Source organism: Drosophila melanogaster, chromosome 2R (genome assembly GCF_000001215.4).
Source record: "Drosophila melanogaster chromosome 2R".
In the NCBI taxonomy this organism is placed as follows: Eukaryota; Metazoa; Arthropoda; class Insecta; order Diptera; family Drosophilidae; genus Drosophila; species Drosophila melanogaster.
Genome location: NT_033778.4, coordinates 3,670,106 through 3,696,638, shown reverse-complemented (window position 1 = coordinate 3,696,638; position 26,533 = coordinate 3,670,106). Strand labels below are relative to the sequence as shown.

General features: G+C 36.7%; 2 annotated features.

The window, feature by feature from the left end:
* Positions 1 to 2,153: part of a mobile genetic element that runs on past the window's edge.
* A 1,979-nt stretch (positions 2,154 to 4,132) lies between these two features.
* Positions 4,133 to 5,420: a mobile genetic element.
* The last annotated feature ends 21,113 nt before the right edge of the window (positions 5,421 to 26,533 follow it).

Here is a 26,533-nt window from a genome sequence, read left to right as displayed (position 1 = left end):
ATTAAAAGTCACTACAAGATTTCAAAGTAGACAAAAATCCTGCGCAGGAAAAGAACAATTGGATTTGCAAAAGCAAACCAAAGAAATAGCTTCAGAGCCCAACGTATACGAAGTCATAACAAATGACGAGGTACGAAAAGTAGTGACATTGCAATTGAATGACTCGATATGTTTATTTAAACATGGAAAGAAAATTATTGCAAGATATGATGTTGGTGATCTTTATACTAATGGAATTCTTGATTTAGATCAATTTCTCCAAAGGCTTGAATTGCAGGCCGGTATATATGATATCAGCCAAATCAAAATGGCACCGTGGAAAAAAATCTTTGAACACGTTTCAATAGATAAATTTAAAAATATGGGCAATAAAATATTAAAGAATTTAAAAGTAGCGCTACTTAACCCGGTGACCCAAATAAATAATGAAAAAGAAAAAGAAGCTATATTGTCTACATTACATGATGATCCAATACAAGGAGGGCATACAGGCATTACAAAAACCTTGGCCAAGGTCAAAAGACATTATTACTGGAAAAATATGAGTAAATACATAAAAGAGTACGTAAGAAAATGTCAAAAATGCCAAAAAGCAAAAACAACAAAGCACACAAAGACTCCAATGACGATAACTGAAACACCAGAACATGCTTTCGATAGAGTTGTTGTGGACACAATTGGTCCACTACCCAAGTCAGAAAATGGTAACGAGTACGCAGTCACTCTCATATGTGATTTAACCAAGTACTTAGTTGCCATACCAATAGCAAATAAAAGCGCAAAAACAGTCGCAAAAGCTATATTTGAATCTTTTATTCTAAAGTACGGTCCAATGAAGACGTTCATAACGGACATGGGAACAGAGTATAAGAATTCAATAATTACTGACCTGTGTAAATATTTGAAAATAAAAAATATAACATCAACAGCTCATCACCACCAGACAGTTGGAGTAGTAGAAAGAAGTCATAGAACTTTAAACGAGTATATACGATCCTACATATCGACGGACAAAACCGATTGGGACGTATGGCTTCAATATTTCGTATACTGCTTCAACACGACCCAATCTATGGTACATAATTATTGTCCATATGAATTAGTTTTCGGTAGAACAAGTAATTTACCAAAACATTTTAATAAACTACATAGCATAGAACCAATATATAACATAGATGATTACGCTAAGGAGAGTAAATATAGGTTAGAGGTAGCATATGCTCGAGCAAGAAAACTTCTTGAAGCACACAAAGAAAAAAATAAAGAAAATTATGACTTAAAAGTAAAAGACATAGAATTAGAAGTAGGAGATAAAGTTTTACTAAGAAATGAGGTAGGTCATAAATTAGACTTTAAATATACGGGGCCCTATAAGATAGAAAGCATAGGAGATAATAACAATATTACGCTACTTACTAATAAAAACAAAAAACAAATAGTTCATAAAGATAGATTAAAGAAATTTCATTCATGATTGAATTTAAACTTATATTTTCCTTAATCATTTATACAAATTTTCCATACACTACGTATATTTTTATCTTTGCATTATAAAATCAACTATTGTTGTTCAAACAAAAACACAAACAAAATAAAAATAAAAATAAAATAATTTGCATTTAATAATCAAAATAACTTCACTAGGTTACGTTATTTTCCAAAAGGAGGGAGATGTAGTATGTGCCTATGCAATATTAAGAACAATTAAATAAAATAGCATATTAACTTATGGCAGCACTTCGTTGCTATGTTTATGTTTATGTTTATGCACGCAGTTAGGCCAGGGCAGATGTAACATGATCACCCACTCGAAGGCAAAAAGTATAAGTGCATGGTCAGCATTCACACGCCGACCAAATACATATTACATACGTACATACATATCTCGCTCTCCCGATAAGCCTAGATATATAAGATATACATAAGAACGCCGCTCCGCTGCTGGCGTACCCGGCAGCGCAGCTACGCGGATTAGCCTAAGTCCAAATATATAAAAAACTGTAAAATCGGAGAGACTCTGTAGACGTTGAGCTGACAGAACCATTTCTGCCTACTCTAAAATCAAAAGAAGAAATTGAATAAATATATGTCAGCCCGACGGCTGCCTTCAACTTAAAACGGACTTGTGTTCTTAATTGAAGTTCATCATTACACCCCACCGTATTGGCCGCAAGCAAACGGGGAAGTTAAAAACATGAACAGAGCCCTTGTAAAACGTTTAAAAATAGCATACGCAAATGGGAAAAACTACAAAGAGGAAATCCAAAAATTCGTTCTTATGTACAACGTAACCCCACATGGAACAACAGGGTCTGCGCCCACAAAGCTGATGTTCAACAGAGTCATCCGTGACAAAATACCGGGCATTGGGGATATCTGCGAGAATACCTTAGACTCTGGAGAGAGAGATATTATTGAAAAAATAAGGGAAAGCAGGCAGCCGACAAAAGAAGAGGGGCAAAGGAAGTCGATATAGAAGTGGGCGACAAGGTGCTTTTGAAACCCGTAGTGTTCCCAAACAAACTTACATCAAACTTCGACAAGACGGAATTTACGGTTTTAGAACGACACAATAATATTGTGGTGATCGAAGGGGGTGGTAGAAAACTAACAAGAAATGCCTCACATCTTAAGAAAGTTCCAGCTAGCCAAACGTATCCAGCCTCCTGCCCAACGCCGCAACCAGATGACAGCTTACCGGAATCAACACCTACCTCGGAGGACGCAGTACTCCAGCCCACAGAAGGAAGCCTCGGGATCCAGCCACCCCTGCCGCCATTAAAGCTAAAACTCGTTAATAAAGGAGGGATGTGGCGACCGGCGTTGCCAACAACCAAGCATCGGGAGAGCAGCGACGGGAGAGACGCTAGTGTCTGAGTGAGAGAATGTGTTACTCCGGAGCGTACTGCCAAGCAGCGTGGATGTGCGCATACCATAGATCTGAATAAACGAACTGAATATATATATATGTAACTATAAATCATAACGCGTATTACTCTTAGTAAGAGGGTCATTACAGGTTTGTTTTTTGAACTTAGATGGCAGTTGGTCTGCATGTGTTTTCCATCTGTATCAGTTAATATAGTGCATTCCTAGTATTCTTAGCGATGCTACGTTCTGTATTTGCATGCTTTTGGATAGTTTAGTTTAGTTTAGTTTATATTGATGTTAAAGTCGTTGGCATATGCGCGGTTAATGTTTCGGTGAAGCGTGAGTGTTTCGTCTAATTTATATAGGCTATTGTGAAGAGAATGTCTGAATGTGGGGAAACTTATGGAATGGAATTTTGCATTGGTTGGAAGGAGAAGAGGTCGGAGTTGATTAGAACAAGTATTTTTCATGTAATTTTTGATGTAGTTCGTTCTTTTTGGTTCAGTTTTCCAAGCTACAAGTTGGTCTGCGGTCGAAAGCTTTTGCGATATATCGTGATATCTCTCTCAGAGATAGCTCGAGCTCGTGCTCTATGTCAGTTTAACTGTTGTGAATTAGTTTGTCGTTTAATACAAACCACCGCAGTCTCTTAGCTATATGTAATTTTATCCAGTACTTCTGATAAGCATGAGTTCATAGCATGAAAGCATGGTTTTGTCTGCGTCTGATTTTGCAATTGGTATTATTAGGCTGTTTTTGCATGCTTGGTGAAATGTGCTTGGTAGGAATGCTATTTTGGAGATTTATAATTCTATAATTGGTTTTTTTATCATAGCATGGATGATTTATCCCAGTTCAGGTGTGTGTAATCTTTTAGTGTGTTTAGTGCTGCTGAAAATTCTGGCTGTGTTATAGGTTTTTCTATTACTTTTGCTCTTTTACTTATGATGTACGAGTGATTTTTAAGTGAAATTTTGTTTTGTTTTAGGAAAAGGTTGTGTCAAGTGATGTTTTGGATAATTTTTTTTCGAAAGCTTTGCTATTTGTAATATGTTGGTAGTGCTTGTGTTTGTGGAAGAGTTGAGGATGCTATTTTCGATAGATTGTTTTTTCGCTTGTTTTAGCGTCAGTCTACACAAAAGTATAAAAAAAGGTGCAAAGGAAAGACAAAGCAATAACGAAAATTGAATTGGCGGATAGATTAATAGCAAATGAGCGTAAAAAAATTAAAAGAAAAATGTTGGCATGACCAAATCAGCATCTCTTCAAAAATTCTGCCAAATGATCAGCATTCCTGAATTCAATCCCGAAAATTAACCATTTTCGATATGAAAAAAAAATATAATATCCATTTGTGCGAATTAAATATCAAGAAAACATGCAAAAGACATCGTTACTAAAATCTATTGGATCAGTACCGTACACTGCCCTACATAGCTTGTGCAGTTCACACTCACCGATATCTAAAACATACAAAGAATTTTGTGAAATATTGCTTATGCATTATACACTACCAACACTATTGCTTCGGGAAAGAAAAACATTTCACATGTCCACAAAAAGTGAAAATGAAACCGTTGCAAGTTGGTATGCACGTGTCAAACAGTTAGCATTAAATTGCAAGTTTGGACCACATCTGGAAGCTTCTGTTTTAAAATAAAATGCAGAAAAAGGCATACGCATTGTGGCTGGCGAAACCATAACTGTGATGAATGCAAATACAAAGGCTATGACTGTCGTAATTGTGGCAAAAGAGGGCGTCTGGCAACTGTTTGTAAATCAAAATCTGTGAACCTTGTATCAAAATTAAATAATTTAAATGTTAACTCATATACTAATGAAAGTTTTTTAGTATTAAATGTGACTTTAGCTACTACTATTTGTGATGCATATACGTTACCTGTGATTATTAATGGATGACACATGAATGACCTTGCACATTGATTCCAAAAGCAAAATATGAAAAAGCAATTATTATGCGGACACTAAGAAAATGTAAAGTGCCGTTTGTAAATTATAATGGTTTGATTTAGTACAGGTAAACAGCATAAACATGAACGAACAATACTCTGTAGTTATAGAACAAATTAAAAATGAATTTTCGGAAGTATTTAAAACCGATTTAGGTTCATTCAACGCAAGTACAGCAACATTGCATTTAGAGGATGGCTGTAAGCCAATATTTTTCAATCCAAGGCATTTACCACTAGCATGAAAAGATAAAATTGTACAAAACCTAAGAAAATTTATTGACTCAGGTGTTTTAGAGCACGTTGACAGTTCTGATTGGGGAACTCAATTGGTACCAATTTTAAAACCCGATGGTGATATTAGAATATGTGGTGATTATAAAGTTACTTTAAACAAATCTCTGATTGATGTTAGATACCCATTACCGAGAATAGACGACATATTTGCAGCACTTCAAGGAGGCACATTATATACAAAGCTTGATTTAAGCAACGCACATAATCAACTCACTTATATGAGGAATCTCAACTAAGATGTACGTGGAGCACATACATAGGTCTTATAAAAGTAAAGCGATTACCTTTTGGTATAAAGACAGCAACAGCTATTTTTCAAAGCACAATGGAATGTTTGTTTCTAGGCATGCAAGGCATAGTAGCTTATCAAGATTATATTACTGTGACTGGTGCTAATTTGCAGGAACATATTATGAATTTAAAAAATGTGCTTAGAAGGTTGAAGTCAGTAGGACTTAAATTAAATGTCAATAAATGTGAATTTTTCAAGTCCAAGATACGTGATTTGGGATTTCCTATCGATAAAAACGGTCTGAGCAAAAACAAAGACAGGGTATCCTGTATGTTATCAGCACCGACACCTTAAAATATATCACAGCTTCGAGCTTTCATAGGAATGGCTAATTACTATTCATAATTTGTAAATAATTTTCCACAGATAATGAGTCCGTTGTATAAAATATAGCAAAAAGATGTAAAATTTCAATGCTCCGATAGTTGTGAAAACTCATGCAACAAAAAAAAGAACAGATAACTTCTGATCAGGTGTTAGTTCACTATAATCCTGATTTACCAATTGTACTTACGACGGATGCTAGTTCTTATGCAGTTTCAGGTTTTTTATCACACAAATTCTCAGGTGGTCTAAAACCAATTGCATTCATTTCAAGGGCACTATCAAAAAGTGAAATCAATTACTGCACACTTGATAAAGAAGCTCTTGCTATTGTACATAGCGTAATGAAATTGAAACAATATCTGTTAGGTGTGAAATTCATTTTGCAAAGTGATCTTAAACCTCTGTTAGGTATATTTGGAGATAAGGATTGCCACTTATGTCATCTGCACGATTGCGAAGTGATTGATAAGAATGATGATATTTGTAATAGTGGCTGCCAAAAGTGAGGACAATGTTTGTAAGTGTGTTGAGTGTGTTGGTGACTTGTCAGTTAGTAAGATATAATTACATTGGGTGATATATTTTTCTACTCTAATACCTCTAGCATTGTTGTTGATTGAGATTTTGTGGCAACTAGGGTGACTAGGGTGGGAATGGCTTGATGGTTTTGCAGTGAGAAAGATATGTTTGGTGCGATGTATGCTGATATATTCTAAACCTGATCTTGGAATTGATTTCAATACAGACTGCATCCAAAGGCGAAATCAGTTTTCTATTTTTCTAGTACTAGTTAATTAACGGACGTTAATTGTCCGTTCTAGACGACGGGATAGATATTTCTCCAACTGGTGGGTTCTTAAAAATCAGGATCGGAGTCCAGACCCGAAACTGCAGCCACTGGTCTTCAAATTTCCGGCCAATGATCGCTAAGATGTCTAAGGAAGGATAGGAAAAGACGCCTTCAAGACCAAAAATCACCGAGATCCCAGCCAGCGACACAGTTAATGCCGTCGTTTTTATTTTATTTTTATACGCATTTAATATATTTCATTTTTTTTTAATGAATTTCCCTAGGGGAGTCATAGGTCTGAGGGTATATGTAGTGTAAAGTATATCATTCTTGTAGGGATAACCTTTTATGTTAACGTGGACAGCATTATAGCTGCTGTCGTGAGATGTTGGTATGCCCTTATTTGTCCTTAGTCCTATCGTCCGTTAGTCCCATAGCCCGTTTGTTTGTGTAGATCAATCCTAGCACCCGCATTAAATAAGTGCCGAGCGAGTAGTGACGATGGTAATTACTCCCCTCCCTAAATCTATCAAAAATTGGTAGCCGAAACCAGCGGGTGCTTGATCGCCAAGCTGCATCTGCTCGGGGGAGTAATACAAGTAGTTCGGTACAGGAGATCCAAGCATTATAAAATTCTACAACACACAGGATGTTTGACCTGGTTTCCATATATCATTCAAACAATTCGGGAACTTTCTTTTTATATAAAAAAGAAAAAAAAAACATGCAATTTTATTTTTAATAATATTTAAATAGATTTATTTTTCCTGTTTGATACAAATTCGATCGCCGACGTGTGAAGACGTTTTTATCGTGCTCCGCACAAAATCGGTTGTTTTGAGTAAAGTGAACGCCAAATAAAATAAACTAAATAAAAAATCCGAAAGCGAAAGAGACGCTCTATGCGATGCAAGATCGCTTAAATACATAGTGATTTGTTATCTTAAATAATAAAACTATGAGTCAGAACGACACTCGCGCTCAGCGTCAGCGCGAGCATGACGAACGCCGGCTCTCAATTCAGCGCAACAACGCGTACTTCTCCTACGTCTCACCGACAATCCCAAACGCAGACATCGAGCGGTCAATAACCCATAGCCCAGGAAACCTTCTTCTACCAACAAATCAAGAAAGAGCGCGCTCCTGCTCTCCCGCTCTATTGGCTCCGACAGAAACCCCGCTACCTCCAACAACAACAGCTGGAGAGGGACCGGCAGCCCGCTCTGCCTCGTCATCGGCTGCACCCGCTCACGGTCTGACTAAGTCAGCGAAAGCAAAACCGCTAGCAATAAACGGTACTGCTGCACTGCCAGCAAAACAAACCGAAAACGTAAACAAAAAAGCTGGGTCGACCTGGCAGACTGGAATGGACCGCTACATTACAATAAAGCGAAAGCTCAGCCCGGAAAATTCAGATTTGGGAAACAAGCCGAAAAATACACGCGACAACTCTACCTTGATCAAAAATGTAGCCCCTGCAAATACCAACAGATTTGCCTTGCTTTGATACCGCTGAGGACGTGCCGCTGGGATCCGTTGATATCGAACCGAAGAAAACAAAGCCTCCGCCAATATACATCCGCGAGAAGAGCACAAGCCGTCTTGTAAATACTTTGATTGGCCTTATTGGGAAAGATAGCTTTCATATAATTCCCGTCGTAAAAGGTACTATCAACGAAATCAAACTTCAGACGAAAACGGAGGACGACTACAGAAAAGTCACAAACTATTTTACCGCACAAAAAATAGGCTTCTACACCTACCAGCTTAAAAGCAGCAAGGGCCTGCAAGTAGTCCTGAAGGGCATTGAGTCTGATGTTACGCCCGAAGAGATAACTGAGGCGCTAAAGGAAAAGGGATTTTACGCCAAAAACGTGTTCAATATCAAAAACAGAAACAGGCAGCCCCAACCACTCTTCAAGATTGAGCTTGAACCAGAAAACAAGCCTCCTAGAAAAAACGAGGTTCACCCAATTTACAAACTCCAGCTCCTTCTGCACCGTAGGATCACGGTAGAAGAGCCGCACAAACGCAACGCTCCTGTACAATGTACAAACTGCGAAGAGTATGGCCACACGAGGTCATATTGTACACTTCGCCCGGTGTGCGTAGTCTGTGGAGATCTCCACGACTCCAAACAGTGTCAAATTAACAAAGAAAATGCATGCGAGAAAAAATGCAATAACTGTGGGGGCAATCACACAGCAAACTACAGAGGCTGTCCAATCTACAAAGAGCTGAAAATCCGTCTTCACAAAAGAATGAACACGGCGCGGGCACACCAAGGAACAGATACCCTGATACCATCAGAGACAAATCCTGAAGTAATTTTCTCGAAAGCAGCAAATTTCGCTCCCTGGCCTACATCCAACACTAACAAGACAACATTTGCTAACGTTTTAAAATCAGGTATGACGCCTCCAACCCAAAACTCCCGAACTCCACATGAAGTGCACACAAAATTAGACACACAACAAAACTATCACCCAGCTGCGCAGCAGGAAACAAAAACTGAAGCTATGATGCAAGCCTTACAACAGAGTTTAGCCGCCGTTTACAGAAGTTAATATTCTAATACAATTTCAAGTGTCTCTTTTATTTCGATCTGTACTTTAGCTTGGTTCAACAGCGACTGACTGCCGCGCTCTCTGCAGAGTGGGGAGTCGATTAGTCGATAAGTTTCTCGATAATATTGGTATGTTAAGGATGGGTGTATGAGTGTATAAGCTTATGACTAGATTGGCTATGTATAATTAGGTATGTATGACTAGGAATGTATGACTAAGAGTAAAGGAAGAGGGCAGAAGGAGCAGCCTACTACAACTCGGCCGTCCTGACAACTAGATCTCCCGATCGTAGGATTTTATAACAATTAACGTTTCTTAAAGCTAAGGGTCCTGTTTCTTATTTTATTCTTCTTAGTGGAGATACTTTTGAACGGTCTTAAACATTTTTTAGGTTTTCTTTTCTTCTTGTTTGTTTTCTTTGTTTTACAATTGCTTCTTAAATTATACTTTCGATTTCGTACAGAGTTTCTTAAATTATACTTTCTATTTTGTACAGAGTTTCTCAAATTATACTTTCTATTTTGTAGACTCTTAATTTTTCTTTGCCAGTGTTTTATATTCTGTATGCTCCATACACCCCCTTAAGGATTGCGAGAAATTTGAAATCCATCAACATCTTCCAGAAGGAAGCGATCATTTTTGAGAACTTTGCTTATGACATAGGGTCCTTTATGCTTTGGAATTAACTTCTTAGCTATGCCTGTTGTTGAGTCAAAATTTTTAACCATGACGTAGTCGCCTTTTGTGAACACTCCTGATCGTTTTCGTTTTTTGTCAACATATTCTTTATTGTATGCTTGTGCTATTTTCTGACTTGCCTCGCCTTTATTTCTAATACTTTCTAAATCTCTTTCTTCAATCGTTTCTCCAATTTCCTCAATTTTTTCTTTTAACTCATCCATAATTTGTCCTTTTTGTTGTAACCCAAATAACATTATGCTAGGATACTGTTTAATGCTGCGGTGTAGTGTATTGTTCAGGGTATATTCGACCTTTTCTAAGACTAAGTCCCAGTGTAGACCTTGATCAGGTTCAATTAACTTGCTAATCATTGGACCAAGACTTCGGTTTATACGTTCAAATTGACCGTTGGCTTGTGGCGATCCTGTTGCATTTTTTATGTGTTTAACATTGCATTCTTTCAAAAATGAGTCAAAATCGCCAGACGTGAAACATGCTCCTCTATCTGATATGATACACTTAGGCCTACTGTATGCTCTGAAGTAGTCATTTAACGATTGTATGACTTCTTTTGTGTTCGTAGTTTTTGTTGCGTATAGTCTGACAAACTTTGTGAATGCATCTACTATCACTAGAATATGTTTCTTCGGTCTAGCCAAGTCTACTGGACCATAATGGTCAATATGGATTATTTCAAAAGGTTTGTTTCCCTTAGGTATGTTGTGTAGAAATCCTTCTGTTTTTCCTGTTTTGGGACTGAACGAAATACATTTTAAACAGTTGCTGATATGTGTGCTACACTTCTGTTTTAAATTTGGAAACCAATAGTTTTTCATTATAGCTTCTATCATTTTGTCTCTTCCTACGTGTCCAAGTTCGTTGTGATATTTGTATAACACTTGTTCTTCCATTTCTATCGGAACGTAGAACAGCAATCTATTTTCATTTGTCTTTTTGTAAACTATACCATTTCTCATCTCATACAATTTATTTTCTGTGTTTTCTAACAATTGCCTGATTTCTTTTAATTTTGTATCTTTCCCTTGACATATAACTAGATTATCTTCGAAACTGTTTGTTTGTGTTACCATAATATTTGTACACCTACTCAGTGCGTCAACATGTTGCATGCGGCTACCTGCCCTATGCACAATTTCAAAATCATAACCTTGGAATTCTAAAGCCCACCTGGCTATCCTAGGGCTTAGCTCTTTTTTGCTTAGGGTCAAAATTAATGAGTTGCAGTCGGTGACTATTTTAAATGTCCTCCAATGAAGATAAACTCTAAATCTACGTAACGAATAAACAATGGCTAAAGTTTCTAACTCGAAACTGTGGTATTTTGATTCAATATCTGTTGTCCGTTTTGAAAAGAATGAAACTGGGTGCCATTTCTGGTCCTCCTTCTTTTGCATAAGTACAGCACCGAATCCAGAAGAACTTGCATCACAATGCAATTCTGTTTCGTGTTTATGGTTGTATATAGCTAAGACCGGTGACTGTATTAATTTATCTTTTAACATATTAAAACAAATCATTTCTTCACTACCAAATTTGAACGGTTTATCTTTTTTAAGAATGTCATGCAATGGTTTAGCTAGTCTAGAAAAATCTTTTATGAACCGTCGAAAATATGAGCATAATCCCAAAAAACTTTGTACTGTATGAACATTGTTAGGTATTGGGAAATTTTTTATTGCCTCGATTCCTTTGTCATTGGGCATTATGCCGTCTTTATTTATTATGAACCCAAGATATTTTATACTCGATTGCATAAACTCACATTTGTCTATTCTTAATTCAAGTTTATTTTCAAGTAATCTTTTAAAAATTTCTTTCAACGTTTCTAAGTGTTCGTTTATATTTTCGGTTGCCAATAGAATGTCGTCCATATATACTACTACTTTGTTTTCTCTAATTATATCAGCAAAAATTTTGTTAACAAATCTTTGGAACACAGACGGGGCGTTTTTGAGGCCAAATGGCATTCGCAGCCACTCGTATTGGCCTAATGGTGTAACGAAAGAGGTGTATTTTATTGATTCTTTTTTAACATGCACGTGGAAAAAACCGTTTTTAAGATCGAGTTTGGTGAAAACAGTTTTCTCATTCATTCTATCTAACAAGTCATCTATAAGAGGTAGAGGATAGTTGTCTTTCATTGTCATTTTATTAAGTTTTCTAAAGTCGACGCACATACGTAAGTCTCCAGTTTTCTTTTTCACTAAAACAATAGGCGATGCATATTCCGAGTCGCTTGGTCGTATAAATCCGTTTTCCAAATATTCGTCTAATAGTTTTTGTAACCTGTCTTTTTCTGTGTATGAAAGCCTCCTAGGAGAACAGCTAAACGGTTTCGGGTTTTTCAAACACAATTGTATTTCACTTCTAACTGTCGGTTCACTTGGCCTTTTTGCATTTATATAAAAATTTCTAAACAACTTATCGAATTCTAGTTGTAACCTATTGCTAACATTTTCTCCTATTTTGTATTCTAACTCACTTTCAGTTACATGACATATTCTTAGTACTTCCTTATCAAAGTTGTGATTTAATTGTTCGTAAACGTTTTTATCTTTTGGCAATTTAAAACTAACGATTTCTTTTGAAGTGTTAACAATTTCATCTTCTGATAATTTTGATTTACTGACATTCTTTTGTTGATTAACTATTTCATCTCTTAACGATATTGGACCAGTTTCTTTATGCTGTTGATTAACGATTTTATTTTCTAACGATTTCGGACTAATAGTTGCATTTTTTAACGATTTCGGACTAATAATTGCATTTTTAAACGACTTTGGACTAACAATTTCATTCTCTAACGATTTTGGACTAACAATTTCATTTTCTAACGATTGTGAACTAACAATTTCATTCTCTAACGATTTTGAACTAACAATTTCATTCTCTAACGATTTTGGACTAACAATTTCATTTTCTAACGATTGTGAACTAACAATTTCATTTTCTAAAGATTTCTCAGGACTATCATTTTCAGTAAACATTGATCTTTTGTTTATTTCCATGGGTTTTCTCAACGCAATCATTCCCAAGGTGTACGGGTCTAAATTTAAATTGCATGCAGTTAAAAAATCTCTGCCGAGAATAACATTATACCTCATAGACTGGTCGCAAACAATGATTAAACGAAAATATATTTTTATTGATCCTTTCAATACATAACATGTGGTTTGTCCATGTGTTTTGAGAATACAGTTGTTTAAACCAAAATAGCAAGTATTAACTAGGGCTAACTTCATTGTCTCGTTAATAAGTGACTTTTTAATGATAAATATAGGACTGCCAGAGTCTATGAGGCATTCTGAAATTATAGGCTTATAAGCATTTTCAAAAAAATTATTTTTAAACCATCTTACATAATTATTAGTTGAAACGCTCTTCCTTGTGGGACATTGTGCCACCAGGTGTCCAAGTTGTCCACAGGCGTAGCACGAACCTGGTTCACGTTTGCGCTTCTTGCAGATGTCAGCTTTGTGTCCTCTTGAATTACAGTTTGCGCATCGTATGGCATCTTTGTAGTCGGTTGGCTGTACAGGTGGCTCCCTCCGAGCTGGCAAACGGATGTTCGAAAATGCGCGTAGCATCTCCGATGGAGTAGAGAAGCATTGAATCCGTGCTTGGGTACGGAAATTTTGCAGCGGTATGCCCTCTATCATCTGGTCCAGTAGTTCGTCGTCGTCGATGTTTATCCCGTTTGAGAGAGCCATCTTCTCGTCGTAATAACTGCAGAAATTCTCCTCGGTTTTCCACTTGCGACTCTCGAATTTTCGCCGGATCTCAGCCTTGGATGATTGCTCGCCAAAAGTCAATGACAATTGATCAAGCAAATTGTCAATTGGTTCGATCAATCGAGCAGGGTGCGCATGTAACCAGACTTGCGCGTTTCCTTTAAGTTTAGTGATGAGTAAGATGCGTAAATGATTGTCATCGATGTTGAAAGTGTGTGCGATATTTTTGACCACTGTTATCCAGGCACGCGCGCAAGTTTTCCCATCGTAATCGGTTATCGTCTCTTTGGCGAGAGCGAGAGCGTCAACTGGAAAACGCTGGCTCTCCGCTCTCTCGTTGGATCGCTGCGGCGAGTGAAATGTTGTGTTCTCTTTTGTGGCGCCAGCCTGCGTAAACTGCGCCGTCTGGATAACGGAACTAACTGTAGCCTTTGCTTTGCTTTGCTCTGGTTGTTGTTGTTCTTGTTCGTGTTCCGTTAAGCATTGCCTTCGCTTCTGCTAGCTCTGCGCGTAGTTGCTGTAGCTCGAACATGTTTGTCTCCCTCTCACTGCCAGTTTCGGTTGATTCTTTTCCGTTCATCGCATTCACACTTACGTGATCGGTGTTAATTTCACAATTCTGAAAATCCAGTGAAGAAAAAATGTCGTTTCCTGGTGGAGCGTTTTTCTGGGGGTGCTCCGGTGGACAATCGCCCCGAACTGCCGTTGGGATGTCTTGCAGCCTCGCGATTAATTCGGTTTTTGTGCCCTCCGTATTTTGGCCCAGAATACGTAGCCAATCTTTTAGGGTTGTCAGCGAAAAGTCGTTCAGGATGATTTTATCGTCCATTTTGGATTATTAATCCCACTTTTGAGATTTTAGCCGCCGTTTACAGAAGTTAATATTCTAATACAATTCCAAGTGTCTCTTTTATTTCGATCTGTACTTTAGCTTGGTTCAACAGCGACTGACTGCCGCGCTCTCTGCAGAGTGGCGAGTCGATTAGTCGATAAGTTTCTCGATAATATTGGTATGTTAAGGATGGGTGTATGAGTGTATAAGCTTATGACTAGATTGGCTATGTATAATTAGGTATGTATGACTAGGAATGTATGACTAAGAGTAAAGGAAGAGGGTAGAAGGAGCAGCCTACTACAAGAGCATGATGGAATTTATGACATTTATGAAGACCACCATTCAAGACATGATGCGTAATCAAAACCTTTTGATACAAATGTTTGTAGCCCAACAATCAAATAAATAATGGCTACCTTACGCATAGCTACGTGGAACGCCAATGCGCCCACAAAGCTGATGTTCAACAGAGTCATCCGTGACAAAATACCGGGCATTGGGGATATCTGCGAGAATACCTTAGACTCTGGAGAGAGAGATATTATTATAGATATAGAAGTGGGCGACAAGGTGCTTTTGAAAAACGTAGTGTTCCCAAACAAACTTACATCAAACTTCGACAAGACGGAATTTACGGTTTTAGAACGACACAATAATATTGCGGTGATCGAAGGGGGTGGTAGAAAACTAACAAGAAATGCCTCACATCTTAAGAAAGTTCCAGCTAGCCAAACGTATCCAGCCTCCTGCCCAACGCCGCAACCAGATGACAGCTTACCGGAATCAACACCTACCTCGGAGGACGCAGTACTCCAGCCCACAGAAGGAAGCCTCGGGATCCAGCCACCCCTGCCGCCATTAAAGCTAAAACTCGTTAATAAAGGAGGGATGTGGCGACCGGCGTTGCCAACAACCAAGCATCGGGAGAGCAGCGACGGGAGAGACGCTAGTGTCTGAGTGAGAGAATGTATTACTCCGGAGCGTACTGCCAAGCAGCGTGGATGTGCGCATACCATAGATCTGAATAAACGAACTGAATATATATATATGTAACTATAAATCATAACGCGTATTACTCTTAGTAAGAGGGTCATTACAGGTTTGTTTTTTGAACTTAGATGGCAGTTGGTCTGCATGTGTTTTCCATCTGTATCAGTTAATAAAGTGCATTCCTAGTATTCTTAGCGATGCTACGTTCTGTATTTGCATGCTTTTGGATAGTTTAGTTTAGTTTAGTTTATATTGATGTTAAAGTTGGCATATGCGCGGTTAATGTTTCGGTGAAGCGTGAGTGTTTCGTCTAATTTATATAGGCTATTGTGAAGAGAATGTCTGAATGTGGGGAAACTTATGGAATGGAATTTTGCATTGGTTGGAAGGAGAAGAGGTCGGAGTTGATTAGAACAAGTATTTTTCATGTAATTTTTGATGTAGTTCGTTCTTTTTGGTTCAGTTTTCCAAGCTACAAGTTGGTCTGCGGTCGAAAGCTTTTGCGATATCTCGTGATATCTCTCTCAGAGATAGCTCGAGCTCGTGCTCTATGTCAGTTTAACTGTTGTGTTAGTTTGTCGTTTAATACAAACCACAGCAGTCTCTTAGCTATATGTAATTTTATCCAGTACTTCTGATAAGCATGAGTTCATAGCATGAAAGCATGGTTTTGTCTGCGTCTGATTTTGCAATTGGTATTATTAGGCTGTTTTTGCATGCTTGGTGAAATGTGCTTGGTAGGAATGCTATTTTGGAGATTTATAATTCTATAATTGGTTTTTTATCATAGCAAGGATGATTTATCCCAGTTCAGGTGTGTGTAATCTTTTAGTGTGTTTAGCGCTGCTGAAAATTCTGGCTGTGTTATAGGTTTTTCTATTACTTTTGCTCTTTTACTTATGATGTACGAGTGATTTTTAAGTGAAGTTTTGTTTTGTTTTAGGAAAAGGTTGTGTCAAGTGATGTTTTGGATAATTTTTTTTCGAAAGCTTTGCTATTTGTAATATGTTGGTAGTGCTTGTGTTTGTGGAAGAGTTGAGGATGCTATTTTCGATAGATTGTTTTTTCGCTTGTTTTAGCGTCAGTCTACACAAAAGTATAAAAAAAGGTGCAAAGGAAAGACAAAGCAATAACGAAAATTGAATTGGCGGATAGATTAATAGCAAATGAGCGTAAAAAAATTAAAAGAAAAATGTTGGCATGACCAAATCAGCATCTCTTCAAAAATTCTGCCAAATGATCAGCATTCCTGAATTCAATCCCGAAAATTAACCATTTTCGATATGAAAAAAAAAATATAATATCCATTTGTGCGAATTAAATATCAAGAAAACATGCAAAAGACATCGTTACTAAAATCTATTGGATCAGTACCGTACACTGCCCTACATAGCTTGTGCAGTTCACACTCACCGATATCTAAAACATACAAAGAATTTTGTGAAATATTGCTTATGCATTATACACTACCAACACTATTGCTTCGGGAAAGAAAAACATTTCACATGTCCACAAAAAGTGAAAATGAAACCGTTGCAAGTTGGTATGCACGTGTCAAACAGTTAGCATTAAATTGCAAGTTTGGACAACATCTGGAAGCTTCTGTTTTAAAATAAAATGCAGAAAAAGGCATACGCATTGTGGCTGGCGAAACCATAACTGTGATGAATGCAAATACAAAGGCTATGACTGTCGTAATTGTGGCAAAAGAGGGCGTCTGGCAACTGTTTGTAAATCAAAATCTGTGAACCTTGTATCAAAATTAAATAATTTAAATGTTAACTCATATACTAATGAAAGTTTTTTAGTATTAAATGTGACTTTAGCTACTACTATTTGTGATGCATATACGTTACCTGTGATTATTAATGGATGACACATGAATGACCTTGCACATTGATTCCAAAAGCAAAATATGAAAAAGCAATTATTATGCGGACACTAAGAAAATGTAAAGTGCCGTTTGTAAATTATAATGGTTTGATTTAGTACAGGTAAACAGCATAAACATGAACGAACAATACTCTGTAGTTATAGAACAAATTAAAAATGAATTTTCGGAAGTATTTAAAACCGATTTAGGTTCATTCAACGCAAGTACAGCAACATTGCATTTAGAGGATGGCTGTAAGCCAATATTTTTCAATCCAAGGCATTTACCACTAGCATGAAAAGATAAAATTGTACAAAACCTAAGAAAATTTATTGACTCAGGTGTTTTAGAGCACGTTGACAGTTCTGATTGGGGAACTCAATTGGTACCAATTTTAAAACCCGATGGTGATATTAGAATATGTGGTGATTATAAAGTTACTTTAAACAAATCTCTGATTGATGTTAGATACCCATTACCGAGAATAGACGACATATTTGCAGCACTTCAAGGAGGCACATTATATACAAAGCTTGATTTAAGCAACGCACATAATCAACTCACTTATATGAGGAATCTCAACTAAGATGTACGTGGAGCACATACATAGGTCTTATAAAAGTAAAGCGATTACCTTTTGGTATAAAGACAGCAACAGCTATTTTTCAAAGCACAATGGAATGTTTGTTTCTAGGCATGCAAGGCATAGTAGCTTATCAAGATTATATTACTGTGACTGGTGCTAATTTGCAGGAACATATTATGAATTTAAAAAATGTGCTTAGAAGGTTGAAGTCAGTAGGACTTAAATTAAATGTCAATAAATGTGAATTTTTCAAGTCCAAGATACGTGATTTGGGATTTCCTATCGATAAAAACGGTCTGAGCAAAAACAAAGACAGGGTATCCTGTATGTTATCAGCACCGACACCTTAAAATATATCACAGCTTCGAGCTTTCATAGGAATGGCTAATTACTATTCATAATTTGTAAATAATTTTCCACAGATAATGAGTCCGTTGTATAAAATATAGCAAAAAGATGTAAAATTTCAATGCTCCGATAGTTGTGAAAACTCATGCAACAAAAAAAAAGAACAGATAACTTCTGATCAGGTGTTAGTTCACTATAATCCTGATTTACCAATTGTACTTACGACGGATGCTAGTTCTTATGCAGTTTCAGGTTTTTTATCACACAAGTTCTCAGGTGGTCTAAAACCAATTGCATTCATTTCAAGGGCACTATCAAAAAGTGAAATCAATTACTGCACACTTGATAAAGAAGCTCTTGCTATTGTACATAGCGTAATGAAATTGAAACAATATCTGTTAGGTGTGAAATTCATTTTGCAAAGTGATCTTAAACCTCTGTTAGGTATATTTGGAGATAAGGATTGCCACTTATGTCATCTGCACGATTGCGAAGTGATTGATAAGAATGATGATATTTGTAATAGTGGCTGCCAAAAGTGAGGACAATGTTTGTAAGTGTGTTGAGTGTGTTGGTGACTTGTCAGTTAGTAAGATATAATTACATTGGGTGATATATTTTTCTACTCTAATACCTCTAGCATTGTTGTTGATTGAGATTTTGTGGCAACTAGGGTGACTAGGGTGGGAATGGCTTGATGGTTTTGCAGTGAGAAAGATATGTTTGGTGCGATGTATGCTGATATATTCTAAACCTGATCTTGGAATTGATTTCAATACAGACTGCATCCAAAGGCGAAATCAGTTTTCTATTTTTCTAGTACTAGTTAATTAACGGACGTTAATTGTCCGTTCTAGACGACGGGATAGATATTTCTCCAACTGGTGGGTTCTTAAAAATCAGGATCGGAGTCCAGACCCGAAACTGCAGCCACTGGTCTTCAAATTTCCGGCCAATGATCGCTAAGATGTCTAAGGAAGGATAGGAAAAGACGCCTTCAAGACCAAAAATCACCGAGATCCCAGCCAGCGACACAGTTAATGCCGTCGTTTTTATTTTATTTTTATACGCATTTAATATATTTCATTTTTTTTAATGAATTTCCCTAGGGGAGTCATAGGTCTGAGGGTATATGTAGTGTAAAGTATATCATTCTTGTAGGGATAACCTTTTATGTTAACGTGGACAGCATTATAGCTGCTGTCGTGAGATGTTGGTATGCCCTTATTTGTCCTTAGTCCTATCGTCCGTTAGTCCCATAGCCCGTTTGTTTGTGTAGATCAATCCTAGCACCCGCATTAAATAAGTGCCGAGCGAGTAGTGACGATGGTAATTACTCCCCTCCCTAAATCTATCAAAAATTGGTAGCCGAAACCAGCGGGTGCTTGATCGCCAAGCTGCATCTGCTCGGGGGAGTAATACAAGTAGTTCGGTACAGGAGATCCAAGCATTATAAAATTCTACAACACACAGGATGTTTGACCTGGTTTCCATATATCATTCAAACAATTCGGGAACTTTCTTTTTATATAAAAAAGAAAAAAAAAAACATGCAATTTTATTTTTAATAATATTTAAATAGATTTATTTTTCCTGTTTATTTCTTAGCAGTTTTCCTTCGTTGTGATAAAACGCCGAGGGCGTATGTTATAAAATGTTATTATATGTTATATTTAACAAAAAGCATTAGTAATTGGCATTCATGTCAGAGTCGAATGCCATTACAAACTCAGAATATTGGTCAATCAATAACTGGCGGTCTCTACATTGAAATTTCTTTTAATATACTAGTTAAGTATTTCGCATCAGAAAGTGTTTGGTTATAAAGCTTAAAGTTGGAGTTCGTTCTTTATCATTGTTTCGTAATCTTTTTCTGACTATCAGCTTATTTATTTCCCTCGAAAGACATAAATATTTGCCGCTTCGTTTACCGTACCGAGAGCCAAGAAAGAAATGCTCGTTTCGAGGTACGATGAAAATGCGTCTGGATTTTAAACTTTCATCGTATGTAGTACTTCGTCCATAGCGACTAGCAACAAAAAAAACTGGGCGTTTTTGAATTCCTAGAATGAAATAGAACAAAAACTTTAAATGTAATAATTTGTTTACACATTCATTCATTATTATTATATATACTTAAAAATTCAGACAATAATAACAAGGGGACGAAGATAGAAAAAAGAGATAATGTTCAAAGTAAACCAATACTGTTTAAATTAAATGACGATCATTTGTCACTCACTCAGAAATTTCTAGAACTCTAAGGCAATTAAAAAAATTGTATTATTGACTATAACCGAACCCCCAGCATGAGAATAGTGTGTAGTGTTGATAGACTCAATTGCTCCACTTCCAGAATATGGAAATGAGTATACAGTCAATATCATCTGCGATCTAAGCAAATATTTGGTAACAGTACCTACACGTAATAAAAGATCGAAAATAATTTCTAAAGCCATTTTTGAAGAACTTATACCCAAGCATGGTAGAATATAAGGATTATTACAGACATGGGTACTAAAAATAAAAAAAAAAAACAAAGTTATTTCCGACCTGTGCATTATATAAAAAAACAAGAGAGAATGCCATACCCGTGTAATTGAGAACGCTGAATAGATATTATAAAATAGATATAACAATATAATAAATAAGATATATATTATATATAATTTGTGCGGTTTTAGCAAAAAAATTTGTTTTTGGCAAATCGATAGAAATATACGAGACTAATAAAATAATGACAGTATCACTTCAACCTCCGAAGAGATAAGTCGTGCCACTCAGTTTAAAGCCTCGCTTCGCGTAAGCCCAAAACCCTTATCAGCAAAATCTTGATAAACAAATATCAACCACAAAGAGAAAATAAAAAACACAACAACAAAAACAACAAGACCTCCAACCCGCCAACCCGGGATCAAGCCCTAAACCAACAATTATGACAGGCCCACCAAACATTTAGAAAATTACCCCAAAATAATAACAATTCCAATTAAGAGAACCTAAATTTATTATTATTAAAGGGAAAGACAACAACTCTTTCGAAAGAACATCACCATATATCATAAAAAATCGGTGGACTTTGCCTGTGGAGGAGAAGTTGAGGGATGCAAACGAACAAGAGACGGCCTGTTAATAAAAACCAAAAAAAAAAAAAAAATTGGTGAACATAAAACATTAAACTTCTCTAAGAAAGTTATTTATTGTAACGACCTTAAACACATCGACGAAGACACAATTCTACAAGAACTAAAACCACAAAAAGTAACTGAAGCTAAAAAAATAATGAAACGGCAAAACCCCAACTCTAACTCTGACACCAACAACAGCACTATAGTTGAAACTGTATTAATAATTATAACCTCTGAGTCGCATAAGCTCCCTGAGATAGTACAAATCGGTTACGAAACAGTCCGAGTACGAGACTATATCCCACTCCCACTTCGATGCAAAAATGCCTCCGCTTCGGTCATCCAACACCCATATGAAAATGTGAAAAAACTTGCATTAGTTTCTCAGAAACAAAACACACAAGCGACGGAGAGAAATGCACAAACAAAAAAAACTGCTTAAATTGCCGAAACAACCCAGAACTTGACCATCAACACAGCCCAATTGACCGCAAATGCCCTACGTTCATAAAAATCCAAGAACTAACAGCTATTAAAACCACACAAAAAGTTGACCATAAAACTGCCCAACGCATTTATTTTGAACGTCACGGTTTCCAACCGAAAGACACCTATGCCAAAACACTTACAAACGGCTCAGCCCAGAGGACAACAAACACTCAATCACCTAATATTCACATAAATGCAACCCAATCGCATCACCAAAATCCGCACTACACACCCACATCAGCAGCACAGAACACTTCATCTAAGACACTAGCAACTGGACCAGCCAAAAAAAACCTTACCATTCAACCAACCACTCCAACACCATCAACACCACAGCAACGACAAAATAGAAGACATTGATACTAACCCCACCCCCACCACATCTACCAGCAAATCATCTACGCCATACTCATCACACCTCACAGAAGACCTAAAAATAAAAATCTTCCCTTTTGTGGTTTGTGGATACCTTAAAGCATCGAAATGAAAGGCCAAAGCTCTAACCAACAACAAACACACTAACAACAGCGACAGCGAATCCATATAGATCCTTAAACTACACAAAACATAAACCGTTAACACTACCTTTAAGTTAATTTATAAACTTTAATTTTCTCACAAATGTCTCTAACTATAATCCAATGGAATTTAAAAGAATATGTAAACAACTACAACCAACTTCTTATTCTAATCAAAAAATACTCCCCTCACATAATTTCCCTCCAAGAAACCCATATACAATACACTAATTACATTCCAACCCCAATAAACTACAAACTATTAACAAATATCTCCACCAACAGATTTTGGGGGCGTAGCACTACTAATGCACACATCAATCCAATACACTGTCCTTAGAATCATAAGCGATATAGAAGCAATAGCAATAAGTATAGAATCTAAACTTAGATTAAACATATTTTCCACATACATTTCTCCGACCAAAAACATTACTAACCAGACACTCCAAAACACATTTAATATACAACAAACACCCTCTCTACTACTACGCACTACTAATGCACACATCAATCCAATACACTGTCCTTAACATCATAAGCGATATAGAAGCAATAGCAATAAGTATAGAATCTAAACTTAGATTAAACATATTTTCCACATACATTTCTCCGACCAAAAACATTACTAACCAGACACTCCAAAACACATTTAATATACAAGAAACACCCTCTCTAATTCCGGGAGATTTTAATGGATGGCACCCATCCTGGGGCTCCCCAACAACAAATACACGAAGGAAAACAACTCAAAGGTTCATTGACAATAAGCACCTTATTCTGTTAAACGACAAATCTCCCACACACTTTTCAAGACACAATACTTACACACACATAGACCTTACACTCTGCTCTCCAATCCTAGCCCCCCACAGCAAGAGGGAAATACTAAGCGATCTTCATGGTAGCGACCATTTCCCTATTATCACAACACTATTCCCAACAACCAATCCACAAAGATTCAACTGACCCTTTTTTAAACTAAAAGAAGGCAACTGGGAACAGTTCAACACACTTACCCAACAAATCAACAAGAAATACCCCACCTCCCACAACGTAAACCAAACAACGAAGCCGCTCAAATTAATAGAATTATTCTTCTTAGCGCAAACCTCTCCATCCTACAAACCTCACCTAACACACATCCATACAGGGTTCCATGGTGGAATGAACACCTCGACCAACTACGAAAACAAAAACAACTTGCCTGGAAAAAATTAAGCCGCACAATTACTTTAGACAACATTATAGACTATAGACGCAAAAACGCAAAATTTAGATTCGAATTAAAAAAGAGGAAAAAAGAAGCTTCCAGCTGTTTCACCTCAACCATCCAACCCACTACTCCCTCATCCAAAATATGGACCAATATAAGGCGCTTCTGCCGACTTAACCCAGTAAAACAAATTCATGCCATCACAAACCTAGAAAACAACGAGACTACATTGGCTAGCAACGAAATTGCTAACATATTCGCACAACACTTTTCTGACCTCTCCGGCGACTGGAACTTTTTAGAGGAGTTCCGAAACAATAAATATAGAAATAACGTACATCATTATACCCCCTACCACCCCTAGCCCAAGCCATAGAAGAAAACATAATATATCTCGAACTTAGCTCAGCCCTGTAAACATTTAAAGGATGTGCTCCAGGGCTTAATAGAATTTCTTACAAAATGATCAAAAATAGCTCCCCCACAACAAAAAACAGGAAAACAAAACTATTTAACGAAAATCATCCCAATCCTCAAGCCAAACACCGACAAAACTAAAACTTCCTCATACCGACATAGATATAGAAGATAGATAAAAAAGATAAAATAATATCGAAAAGACTCTGGTGGCTATTGACTGATAACAATCTACTTAACGACAACCACTGTCTACTCTATATAACGAAGTCAAAAATGCACACCACCCTCGTCGCTTTGATTTGATTTTTCAAGAGCCTTCGATCGAGTAGCGTCGGTCCGCATACATCAAATACATTACCCCTATTCAACGGAATCCCCCAAGGTTCATTCATGTCCGTGATACTATTCCTCATAGCATTAAAGAAATTATCCAACATCATATCCCTACATAAAGAAATATAATTTAATGCATACGCCGACGACTTCTTCCTTATAATAAATTTCAACAAAAACACAAATACAAACTTCAGCTTAGACAACCAATTCAACGATATTGGGCCTCCTACTCAGCTCTACCCCGATAAATAACTTACTTTATGAATCAAATACTCCCTCTTTATAAATGAAACGAGACCTTAAAATAGCCAAACTATCTCAAAACCTAATCTTCTCCAAAAACACACAGATTCATAAGTTCGTTAAGCATAAAAAAACAAAAAAACACCAATAATAGACCAACAATCAAGCTTAGCCTAGAACTTAATCTACCCTACAAACCAGTAAAACTTCATAAATACAGGCCATCATGGAACCTCCTCAATCTAATAGACACATCACCTAAAATCCATAAGAAAGAACAAACATCTCCAGATCAATACAGAAAATTATACGAACACACAAAGAATAACCTTAAACCTCACGATTTCATATTCACTGACGGTTCAAAAATTAATTACACAATTACATTCGCCATTACAACGGAAACAGACGTCTTGAAATACGGCATACTACCTCCATATTAGTGTTGTGTCGCTCGTGAACGAAAGAACTAAATTGAACTATTCACCAAACTGAACGAACGAACTAGGTCTGTCTTTATAGTTCAATATAGTTCACTTAGTTCAATATAGTTGTAAAATCTTTATTATTTCTTATTATTATTATGTATAAGTGTTTTTGACGTTAATTGAATAAATAATATTAACAACATTGTATGAAATAAATTCATAACATTTTTTTTTTGTGAAGCGCCTTTAGGCAAGTTTAAAAAATGAACGATTGAACTAAAAGAACGACGTAGTTCATTGATTTTAAACGAACGAACGAACTTATTCCCCAAATTGACCTAGGTTTACCCAACACTACTCCATATTCATCCGTCCTCACCTCCGAAACAATCAACATCCTAGAAGCAATAGAACTTATTAAAAACAGAAGAGGCAAATTTATTATCTGTTCCGAGTCCCTATCAGCAGTAGATTCAATCCAAAATACAAATAACAACTTTTACCCAAACAGAATGTGTAACACACGTGCGATTACCTCAAACAATCCCACCCAAATTTTACCGGACTCGAGCAAATAAAAATAATACGACTTCGACTAGGACACACAAACATAACCCACTACACTACCTAAATCCCAATTCAATACCAACTTGTCCTTTTTGCCAAGGTGATATTTCAATAAGCCATATATTAAACTCATGCCCATCCCTCCTACAAGCCAAACTAGACATATTTAACAACACTAACCCTCTAGACCTTCTTAGCAAACCCAATCCATTTAACATACAAAAACTCATACTTTTCCTCAAAAAACTAAATTATACCACAAAATCTAAAAACAAAACACGCAAATGTACGTAACAAGCACAGCAATTATTTACAAAATTAGATATTAACTAGATTAAGATATAATTGTAAACCAATATAGCTGTAGGCCCTGTAGCCAATGCTTTGTATATACGTTAGTCTAGTTTTGTAAACTATTCTATCTATCATAATAAATAAATAAATAAAAAATCTCGGAAGCCATTAACGTCAAAAACGTCTATTAGCTTTCAAAGCGAACGGTCGTGTCTTTTTTGCGCCCTGATTTTTATTTTGTGTTTGTCAAACCGGCCGTGGTTTTTAATAATCTTCCTTAATTATCATATATTTTAAACATAATTATTAAAGAACCGTTCGCTTCGCGAGTTATTCCTTTGGGATTTGTGCAGTATTTTAAACAAATATATAAAGTATTTTGCATTTTTCGTCTTTGTGTTTTGTTTACTCTACCTTTTGTGCCTTGTTCGCAGTGCTGTTTGGTGTTGTTTTTTGCATGCACATAAACTGCACTTTTCGCTCTAACTCTCTCGCTCTTTCGCTCTCCCACACAAAATCTAAATTTCTCAGCGTGCAGACTGCTCTCGTGCGGTTCTTTTAACAGCTCGCTTGAAAGTTTTGATCTTGTGTTTTCGTGCAAAGTGGTCTTATTTTAGATAAACATGGAAACCGAAATGTTGTCTGCTTTTATAAAAATTGTTGCCAGGTTATAAAACCTGAGCAGCCAAAAATGACTTGTTGGCTATGTGATAGA